Below are 10,921 nucleotides of genomic sequence, written 5' to 3'. Positions count from 1 at the left end.
GCAGGAATCAAACAGATGATGTTGAAGTCCTCATCAAAATTGACTGTAATGTCTGGTTTTGGATCTGTTGCGAAAGGACAGAGACTCCTTTTTGCATCACTCTCTTTGAATGTAATGTATATGTCACAAGTGACACTGACTCTTACTAAACTAGAGCCTGCCATTCTCTTTATATTACGTATCAGCATGTCTTATTTGATATCATGCATATTTATGAGTGCCATTTAATCATGTGTGCCTTCTGTTTACAACGATTGCCTTTCACTTAATTCCTTACATTCTCACGTGTGAAATCAAATTGAATCGCACGGACTATTTTGCTTGCTGGTATGGTGTGGAGTGATTCGACAGATCTCCCTCTCCCTGCTCGGGAGGAAGAGACAACCCCTGTTCGGGTAGAGCCAAACTAATCCTGCTCGGGTAGAACCGAATGAACAAACCCTGTTCGGGTAGAACCGAATGAACAAACCTTGTTCGGGTAGAGCCAAACTAATCCTGCTCGGGTAGAACCGAATGAACAAACCCTGTTCGGGTAGAACCGAATGAACAAACCCTGTTCGGGTAGAACCGAACGAACAAACCCTGCTCGGAAGGACCTGAATGAACATTGGCCACCGATCTGGAATCAACTGCTGTGTTAGTTTGGCCCGTTGCTTCTAGTTAGCCTACAGCCCTAAATCCCAGCCTATTTATATATAGGGCCGTGGTGATACTGTGTATTACTGTGTCAAGCTGAGTTTATAAAGAACCTTTGATTGTACTTTGGCCTGTCTCTGTGGTTGTTTGCCGTGGGATCTTAGAACTCTACTTTTGACATGTACATTTCAAATATTTATTGTCTTCACAACAACTATTTTAAAATGACATTGGATGAGATTGTGATTTAAACAGAATCATTCAAGACAATCTGAATATATAATTTCTTACCAAGAATAGTAACAGAGACTGAACCACTGTGCATCGATGGAAAGTGAGTTTCTACTGTGTAAAAACATATTAGTTTGATCTCAGCAGATGAACTTTGACCTGCCCACGAGAGCAGCTCAGTCCCCGTGAGTGAACTCGTACAGGGTGAGGGTTTAGGATCTCTCCCCTCTGTGTAGAAGTAACACTGAGACACAGAGACAGATGGAGGAGTCTGACAGCTCAGCTGAACTGAGTCTCTCTCTCTGATGACTGTAGAGCTGACTGTCAGCCTGGGAGGAGGTGGGTCTGTGAGATCAGGAGAATAGTGTCTATTTAAAAGTTGCATTTAAAAAACATTACAGGTAATCCATACATACTAACAGTATGTAAAATCCTTTGTTCAACTATGTCAGCATTTATGTTTGTACAAAGTACAGTAAATCCTATCATTATGTGAAATGAAGACGTTTAGGAAATACGACAGAAGATCTCATTTTCAGAACAAGCATAATTAATACGGTATAACAGTGAAGTGTATAATTTTATAAACCACCTACTCACTCTGAACAGTGACTGAGACACGATCACTGATAGGAGATATTTGAGACTCCCATACAGTGTAGTAACATGTCACTTTGACCACAGCTGGAAATGTTTGATCTGCCCTCTTGAGCAGCTCTGTTCCTGTTATTGTCTGCGTACACGATGAGTCTGGAAGATTCTCCCCCCCCTCTATGTAGAAGTAACAGTGAGACACAGGGAGAGATGGAGGTGTCTCACAACTCAGCTGAACTGATTCTGTCTCTCTGATGACTGTAGAACTCACTGTCAGCTGAGAAATGTCTGTGAGAATAGGGGAATTAAGCATTTAGCATTTAGTGGTTTTGAGAAATGTACTGATAGCCTAGTCCCTCCTTGTTACTTCAGACTTAAGGATCTTGAGTCAATTACTTTATGCGGCGACAGTATGGGAAATTAAGGAGATATAATATATTCCTTGATTGCTTCATGTAATAGCTAATGACAACACACAGTATGATAACATATCCCAAGAGGAACATGGTAATGATGGCACAACAGTACATTGTTTACAACCATTCAAATAGTCTTCTTACCCTGAATTGTGACTGTTGACGGCTCACTGTATATGGATCTAAACTGTGAACCTGTAGCACTGTACTGACATTGTATTTTGACCTCAGCTGGTGAACTCTGACCTGTCCACTTGACCAGTAGTGTTCCTGTGAGTGTCTGTTGACAGGGTGATGTTAGGGTGAATTCCACTTGCCCTTCCATTTTGAAGTAACACTCAGAGACAGATGGAGGAGTCTGACAGTTCAGCTGAACTGAGTCTCTCTCTTTGATGACTGCAGGAATCACTGTTAGACTGGGCCGAGGAAGATCTGTGAGATCAGAGGGATGATGGAGTGTCTTTTTTAATTGAATTATAAATTAATTTTCAATGTTTAACTACTCATACATATAATGTACTACTTAAGTTAATATGATATGAGTTTGAAAGAGAAAAACAATTAAGAGACTGTTGTCTATTTAAGCAATAAACAATGAGAATGTGCCAGGAACAGCCCTTAGGAGGGAGTTATCACACAATAATCCTCAGCTTCGATGTGCATTTAGCTTTTTGTAAAACGGTTGCCAACATTTAAACAAAAGATGAAGGACATGTCTTTCATTAAAGACGTATTATTGTTCTGAGTAAATGTGTTTTATTTTCATCCTTCTATCAGGACATACAGTGGGGCAAAAAAGTATTTAGTCAGCCACCAATTGTGCAAGTTCTCCCACTTAAAAAGATGAGAGAGGCCTGTAATTTTCATCATAGGTACACTTCAACTATGACAGACAAAATGAGAAAAAAAATCCTGAAAATCACAATGTAGGATTTTTTATGAATTTATTTGCAAATTATGGTGGAAAATAAGTATTGGTCACCTACAAACAAGCAAGATTTCTGGCTCTCACAGACCTGTAACTTCTTCTTTAAGAGGCTCCTCTGTCCTCCACTCGTTACCTGTATTAATGGCACCTGTTTGAACTTGTTATCAGTATAAAAGACATCTGTCCACAACCTCAAACAGTCACACTCCAAACTCCACTATGGCCAAGACCAAAGAGCTGTCAAAGGACACCAGAAACAAAATTGTAGACCTGCACCAGGCTGGGAAGACTGAATCTGCAATAGGTAAGCAGCTTGGTTTGAAGAAATCAACTGTGGGAGCAATTATTAGGAAATGGAAGACATACAAGACCACTGATAATCTCCTTCGATCTGGGGCTCCACGCAAGATCTCACCCTGTGGGGTCAAAATTATCACAAGAACGGTGAGCAAAAATCCCAGAACCACACGGGGGGACCTAGTGAATGACCTGCAGAGAGCTGGGACCAAAGTAACAAAGCCTACCATCAGTAACACACTACGCCGCCAGGGACTCAAATCCTGCAGTGCCAGACGTGTCCCCCTGCTTAAGCCAGTACATGTCCAGGCCCGTCTGAAGTTTGCTAGAGAGCATTTGGATGATCCAGAAGAAGATTGGGAGAATGTCATATGGTCAGATGAAACCAAAATATAACTTTTTGGTAAAAACTCAACTCGTCGTGTTTGGAGGACAAAGAATGCCGAGTTGCATCCAAAGAACACCATATCTACTGTGAAGCATGGGGGTGGAAACATCATGCTTTGGGGCTGTTTTTCTGCAAAGGGACCAGGACGACTGATCCGTGTAAAGGAAAGAATGAATGGGGCCATGTATCGTGAGATTTTGAGTGAAAACCTCCTTCCATCAGCAAGGGCATTGAAGATGAAACGTGGCTGCGTCTTTCAGCATGACAATGATCCCAAACACACCGCCCGGGCAACGAAGGAGTGGCTTCGTAAGAAGCATTTCAAGGTCCTGGAGTGGCCTAGCCAGTCTCCAGATCTCAACCCCATAGAAAATCTTTGGAGGGAGTTGAAAGTCCGTGTTGCCCAGCAACAGCCCCAGTATTACAGCCCCAGTATTTATGTCTCAGCCTCCAGTATTTATGCTGCAGTAGTTTGTGTCGGGGGGCTAGGGTCAGTTGGTTATACCTGGAGTACTTCTCCTGTCTTATCCAGTGTCCTGTGTGAATTTAAGTATGCTCTCTCTAATTCTCTTGTTCTCTCTTTCTTTCTCTCTCTCTGAGAACCTGAGCCCTAGGACCATACGTCAGGACTACCGGGCATGATGACTTCTTGCTGTCCCCAGTCCGCCTGGCCTTGCTGCTATTCCAGTTTCAACTGTTCTGCCTGCGGTTACGGAACCCCTACCTGTCCCAGACCTGCTGTTTTCAACTCTTAATGATCGGCTATGAAAAGCCAACTGAGATTTATTCCTGATTATTATTTGACCATGCTTGTCATTTATGAACATTTTGAAAATCTTGGCTCTCTCTAATTTTCTCCTTCTCTCTTTCTTTCTCTCGGAGGACCTGAGCCCTGGGACCATACGTCGGGACTGCCGGGCGTGGTGGCTCCTTGCTGTCCCCAGTCCGCCTGGCCTTGCTGCTGTTCCGGTTTCAGCTGTTCTGCCTGCGGTTATGGAACCGCCACCTGTCCCAGACCTGTTGTTTTTCAACTCTTAATGATCGGCTATGAAAAGCCAACTGAAAATTATTCATGATTATTATTTGACCATGCTTGTCACTTATGAACATTTTTGAACATCTTGGCATAGTTCTGTTATAATCTCCACCCGGCACAGCCAGAAGAGGACTGGCCACCCCTCATAGCCTGGTTCCTCTCTAGGTTTCTTCCTAGGTTTTGGCCTTTCTAGGGAGTTTTTCCTAGCCACCGTGCTTCTACACCTGCATTACTAGCTGTTTGGGGTTTTAGGCTGGGTTTCTGTACAGCACTTCGAGATATTAGCTGATGTACGAAGGGCTATATAAAATAAACTTGATTGAAAACATCACTGCTCTAGAGGAGATCTGCATGGAGGAATGGGCCAAAATACCAGCAACAGTGTGTGAAAACCTTGTGAAGACTTACAGAAAACGTTTGACCTCTGTCATTGCCAACAAAGGGTATATAACAAAGTATTGAGATAAACTTTTGTTATTGACCAAATACTTATTTTCCACCATAATTTGCAAATAAATTCATAAAAAATCCTACAATGTGATTTTCTGGATTTTTTTTTCTCATTTTGTCTGACATAGTTGAAGTGTACCTATGATGAAAATTACAGGCCTCTCTCATCTTTTTAAGAGGGAGAACTTGCACAATTGGTGGCTGACTAAATACTTTTTTGCCCCACTGTATGCTCATTTTGGAACAGCCAAACATCGGAAGTGATGGATTTTTTTTCTGACCAGAACTGTTCCAGAACTTGGGGAAGTGTGTCTGTGCTTGTGTTGCAGCGGCAGGTGTGCAAGACAAAACTTTACCAGCATCATACATATCAGTGAATCGCTGTGACAATGAAATACATGTGATAGTGTAATCAATCTGTAATAACTACGTAAAAAAGTAAAGAACGTGTTAAATTATTATGTGACGTACAGTCACATCCAGGTCCTGATTGGTCAACAAACTTATTTGACGTTTCAAATAGTCTTATTTGATGGATCAAACAGCGTTATTTCCTGTGTATCTTTTTGAAATTCAAAGACCCAAATGGCTTTCCATACTTTCCAGTGAATGACACAGTGACGTCATGTACAGATGCACGTACAGATGCGCGTGACTCTTGGCTGCAGTAAGAAAGCCACGCCATCTGCTCCCATTCAACATAGCCTAGATTTACGTTTTTATTACTTCTAAACAAAATAACGTTTTGGTAGCTCTCCTACGCTGACAATGATGTTTAGATTCTTGCTTGAACAGTCACTAAGATTACATTTGGTTGTGATCTTTGTAAAATAACGATTTTTGATACAGCAAGTTGTTAGCTAGAATGCTAACGCTCACTGACATGGCCATAGGCTGTCGCAAAAGATAGCCAAAGAGTCATTTTACTGGTTGAAGTTGAAGTAATTGAAGTATAATGCAGTTGATTTGCGATGATGACACAAACATTATATTAAGCAGGACATTCATATGAGCCTTAAACTCCAATTATAATCCAAAAGTAGTGTGAAATGCGCTCATATGCAACATGGAAATAGAGGCTTTTTTGGTTGTCGTTCTATAAAAACTACAATGTGCGCATCGCGCCGGTGCGGCAACGTTTGCTAACACAAAAAATGGTCTATTCACTATTCCATTTGACTGCTCAATCCACTATCACATCAGCCCAGCCAGGCAATTTATAAACTTGATCTCCACTGTGAAAAGCATCTAGATATTATATCCCATTTATTTTAGACTAGCATTTGGTTTTCAACACAGATTTGTGTTAAGATTTGTATTAACCTTGCTGTCTGTCTCCGACATTTGCAGTATTGTTTCAATATTGAAATTCGATCTCCAGCTGTCCCACAGTAATGAACAAATGTGTCGGGATGAGACAGACCAGCACCTTTTCTCAGCCAGTCCAAATCATGAATCAGTATAATTTTTATGGATATATACAAAGAAATGCCAACAGAAAAACATGAAATGCAGCTAGTTTTCGGTAATTCCAGCTTCATGTGAGGATCGACGCTGGAGAGAGGAACCAGGTACAGGGAGAGCGGACATGAAACAGGAAAGGAACAGCGTCTGGACAGGGGACAAAATAATTACATCAATACTGACACAGGGATGAAACAGAGGAAACAGACAAATAAAGTGGAGGCAATCAAATAGTGATGGAGTCCAGATGGGTACAATGAAGCGCAGGTGCACGTAACGATGGTGACAGATGTGCGTAATGATACGCAGTCTGGCACCCTCGAGTGCCAGAGAGGGAGAGCGGGAGCAGGCATGACACTTCAGTTTGAAGTGATTATGTTAGCTGTGTATTGTAGTTGGCTAGCTCCTCTGAATAGTGTCCTGGAGAGAGAGCTCATTTTCTATGCCAGGCAAAATCACGCATCGAGTCAATTGTTCATTGTTATGGCTGAATCCCCCCAAAAATCTATAGTAAACAACTTAAACAAATGCAAATGCAGCTTCTTTGCTGTTATTCTGGCTGCACTGTTTGACGTGACTGTGTTAGACGAAGTTGCCGAGCTAGCAAGCAAGGGATAAGAAGGTTGACAGCCATCATGGCAACGGAAGATTTAGAATGATCAACCAGCTGACTTGGGTACCAACCTTAGATTTGTGTCGGGACTACACAGAGTATATCAAACAGTCAGAGCATGGATTTTACAATTTGCCAAAAGCATTCCACGGGGATGTTGACTCCAATGCTTCCCACAGTTGTGTCAAGTTGGCAGGATGTCCTTAGGGTGGTGGACCATTCTTGATACACACAGGAAACTGTTGAGCGTGAAAAACCCAGCACTGTTACAGTTCTGGCACCTACGAGCATACCCCGTTCAAACACACTTAAATATTTTGTCTTGCCCTTTCCCCTCTGAATGGCACACATACACAATGCATGTCTTTAACATGTCTTCTCCCCTTCATCTATTTACGGATTTAAGTGGCTTTAACAAGTGACATCAATATGGGATCATAGCTTTCACCTGGATTCGCCTGGTCAGTCTATGTCATGTTAATGTTTTGTATACCCAGTGTATACAGCATCTCGTGGAAGAATGAAATTGTATTAATAAATTCATCAAAATAAAGTTTTTATTGAAAATATGTCAGTCGTTATTTGAATATTTTGGAAACCCGTTGTTTTGTCTGGTAGCCCAAAAAGTTACATATTGCAGCTTGAAATTCATAATAATGATACTGACCTTTGGCTTTGATGTACTGGAAGGTATCTGGACATAACAAAATGGGTCATTATCATGCTCTTTTTGCCATTATGAAAAATAAGAAAACATGAGATGGGAACACTTTACACAAGTTGGCGAAGCGAAACAGTCTGTAATGCATTCACAGCCATGTTATCAAGCAGTGGTCATTCTTATCTGAACAAAATGTAAAATAATGACAGAGAAATATAAATCAATAGGATGATCAGTGGAATAAGACACACTTATTATAACCATAACATGTTGAAATATTAAGAGTTCCTAAAGTAAAAGACTAAAAGAGGGGAAAGAAGAATGGAATATCCTGTAGCACAAACAGATGGAGCGGAAAAATAACTCACCGAAAAGGAGGATGAGCAAAAACAGATGACCAGCCATATCAGGGATGAACAATGTCATTTTTTAGAGAGCTACATACATACTGTTAGTCTGACTTTACAGAAGATGGTGGCTGTGACTGGGACAAAGAATACATGTTTCAATAGAAATGTAGATGTGGGGCTTGTTCACAGGAAAACCACAGATGTCTCATATGGCAACTGTGGGCTAATGTCATGTTGCAGAGGACAAGGAGGCTGAACATTCAGAATCATTTATCTGTAATTATTTTTAGGTTCTCAAGCTATCTGTCTTTAACAGATTTTATTTTGTATCATTACTGCCGACAATTTGATTTTTATAACCAACAAACTAACTTGTCTGTCTGAGAAAAATATTTATCTTCGACTTCTGTTTTAAGTTTTTAACTGCTTCATAAAGTTTATCTACAAAAACCCTGCATTTGTGGTTGAGAGTTTGATGGTCTCTAAAATGTAGAAGGGTTTTCATATGTAATTTATGTTTGGTGAGTCATGTTTAATAATATGCCAGAGCAGTGAAGGTAAACTGATAAGCTCAGTAAAGGAAAGGAAAGGATGGAAGGAAGGAAGGAACGGAGGAGAGAAGAAGAAGCGAATTCACACTACTCGGACTGATCAGTTTACCTTGAATGCTCTAAATGATACCTAAATGTCAGCGCCTGTTCAGGTAAACCGCGTCAGCCCCGGGAAGCCCCTTTGTTAATCAGGCCCTGGACGTACCCCAACAACAGAATGGTGTGGGCATATACCTGTATAAAAAAATATTAAATCAAATCAATATTAAATGATTGGCCAGCTCAGCCAGTGAGCCAACACGATATAATGTTTAATGAGGAAATGGCAAGCATTATCGAAACTGTATGTTTTGTGTAACAAGTCTAGGTGTTTGTTTTTTTTATTTGGCTTTGGCTACAAATAGGATTAGTGATGGGGAAACAAAGCTTCCTGGAGCATTGAGATTTTCCAGCTAATTGTCTAAAATAGGTTATATTCTCAAGGCTTTGATCAAGTGCACACTAGTGGCACCTGCTGGTCTAAAGAATTTAGAGCAGCGAAATTATTATAGATTATGTCCCACACCCCATAGAGTGTGTGCAGTGTAGCCTTTTTGTCTTCTACCAATCAGGTGGTTGTTCGACGAAATGAAGCTTTGGACGTCATTGATCACGTGCTTCTGATAAAGTGATACGGGCATCGGCACACTGTGATTTCAACGCATGCCTCTGAGCTCAGGCATCAAACGTAACATCACTATACAGGATGAATATAAACTGAGATCTCCACTGGACAGTTACTTTAATAGGCTCCTTGTGGCAACTAGGCTTTGTTAACCCAAGTAATTAAATCAAGAAAAATGTGATCCAAGTTGAATGGACTTTATTTTCTGAATGTGATAGTAGCTTACCTGCCAAATGAGCCAAACTTCATGGTACCAGTTTTGAATATAAAATGGTGTTTATTAGATAAGTCAACATTATGACAAACATGTTGAACATGGGCTTGGTGTTTAATATAATGTAGCTCAATGTATGATCACTCTCCCTTACCAGCTTGCAGTCAGGGGTAGGGTCAAGGAGCCCAAGCCAAAGGCCACAGAGAACACTTATCCCAATGTAGAGAAGGCTCCAAAGGCTGCCAAGGTTGAAGCCAAGAAGACTAAGGACAAGGAAGCCGGTAAATTGAATCCACTGAATCGATTGTGCTCATCACTCCTAGGATTTAGATATCACCCTATAATCTGCCCAATTGTATGGGATCATTGTTATTGAGCTACACCCATTGTAATGGAGGACATTTAACATTGCTCATTCAACGACTTGTATGGGTATCTCACTTTTCATGTTCATGATTGCATGCATACACACACATCACTAACTCTTGTCTCTAGAAGCTGAGAAGAAAAAGGCTACAGCCAAAAAGCAGAAGGAGAAACCTTCACAGGCAAGTGTGGTCAGTTATGTTCTGACTATTGGCATTGTTCAAGTGCTTTTGGTGTAAAGGGACTTTTTCTTACACTTTTGTCATGGGTACTGTTCCCTATTTGGGCTTTACCATGTTAAATTGAATCTCAAATTTTAAATGCTACCACAAACCAGCAGCATTGCAAACCTGTCATTTTCATCGTTCAGGATGCAAAACTCAGGAAGTCCGGAAAAGCATCTGCTTCCAAGGTGGCCCCTGCTAAGAAGCCCAAGTCGAATAGGACAATGGGGAAGAGGGGACAGCTGAGGATCAACACAAAGCACAGAAGTCTACCAAGGGTGAAGGGGCAGCCAAGAAGGGTGCAAAGGCCAAAGCTTTCCAGAAGCCTGCAGAGGGTGAGGAAGGAGGCACTGCTGCTCCTGAAGCTAAAACCACAGGGAAACGAGGCAAGGGGGGCAGCAGCAGAGTGACTGAACTCCTTTTATCCCCTTTATATGTTTTTAAATAAAGCAGTTTTTTGTACTACTTGTTTGAGGCATTTAAGTGTAGACCTAGCTGCTGTAAAATGTAATCTCCACTTTTCCTGTAGATAAGTGTCGGTGGTAGCTAGGGGCTTGTAAAGATGTTTAATGATTCACTGATGCAAGATATATATATATAAATAAAAAGCTGTTAAGTTCTTGTTTCTTGCACCTGCTTAATCAGTACCCTCTTCTGCCAGATTAATTGTATCACTAGTACAGTGACTTCCCGGTTCCTGGAAAATATTGATGGTTAAGTTGTTTTCTACACGGTCAGGACTTTGTTGTTCATCCATCATAGGTTGATGACCATGACACGATTCGTTGGGGAAATCTGGTACAGTGAGTGTGCAGATGGTTTAGATCAGTCTGAGCCT

The sequence above is a fragment of the Salvelinus namaycush genome, unplaced genomic scaffold, assembly GCF_016432855.1.
Source record: "Salvelinus namaycush isolate Seneca unplaced genomic scaffold, SaNama_1.0 Scaffold429, whole genome shotgun sequence".
Classification (NCBI taxonomy): Eukaryota; Metazoa; Chordata; class Actinopteri; order Salmoniformes; family Salmonidae; genus Salvelinus; species Salvelinus namaycush.
Note: the sequence above shows the minus strand (reverse complement) of the source record.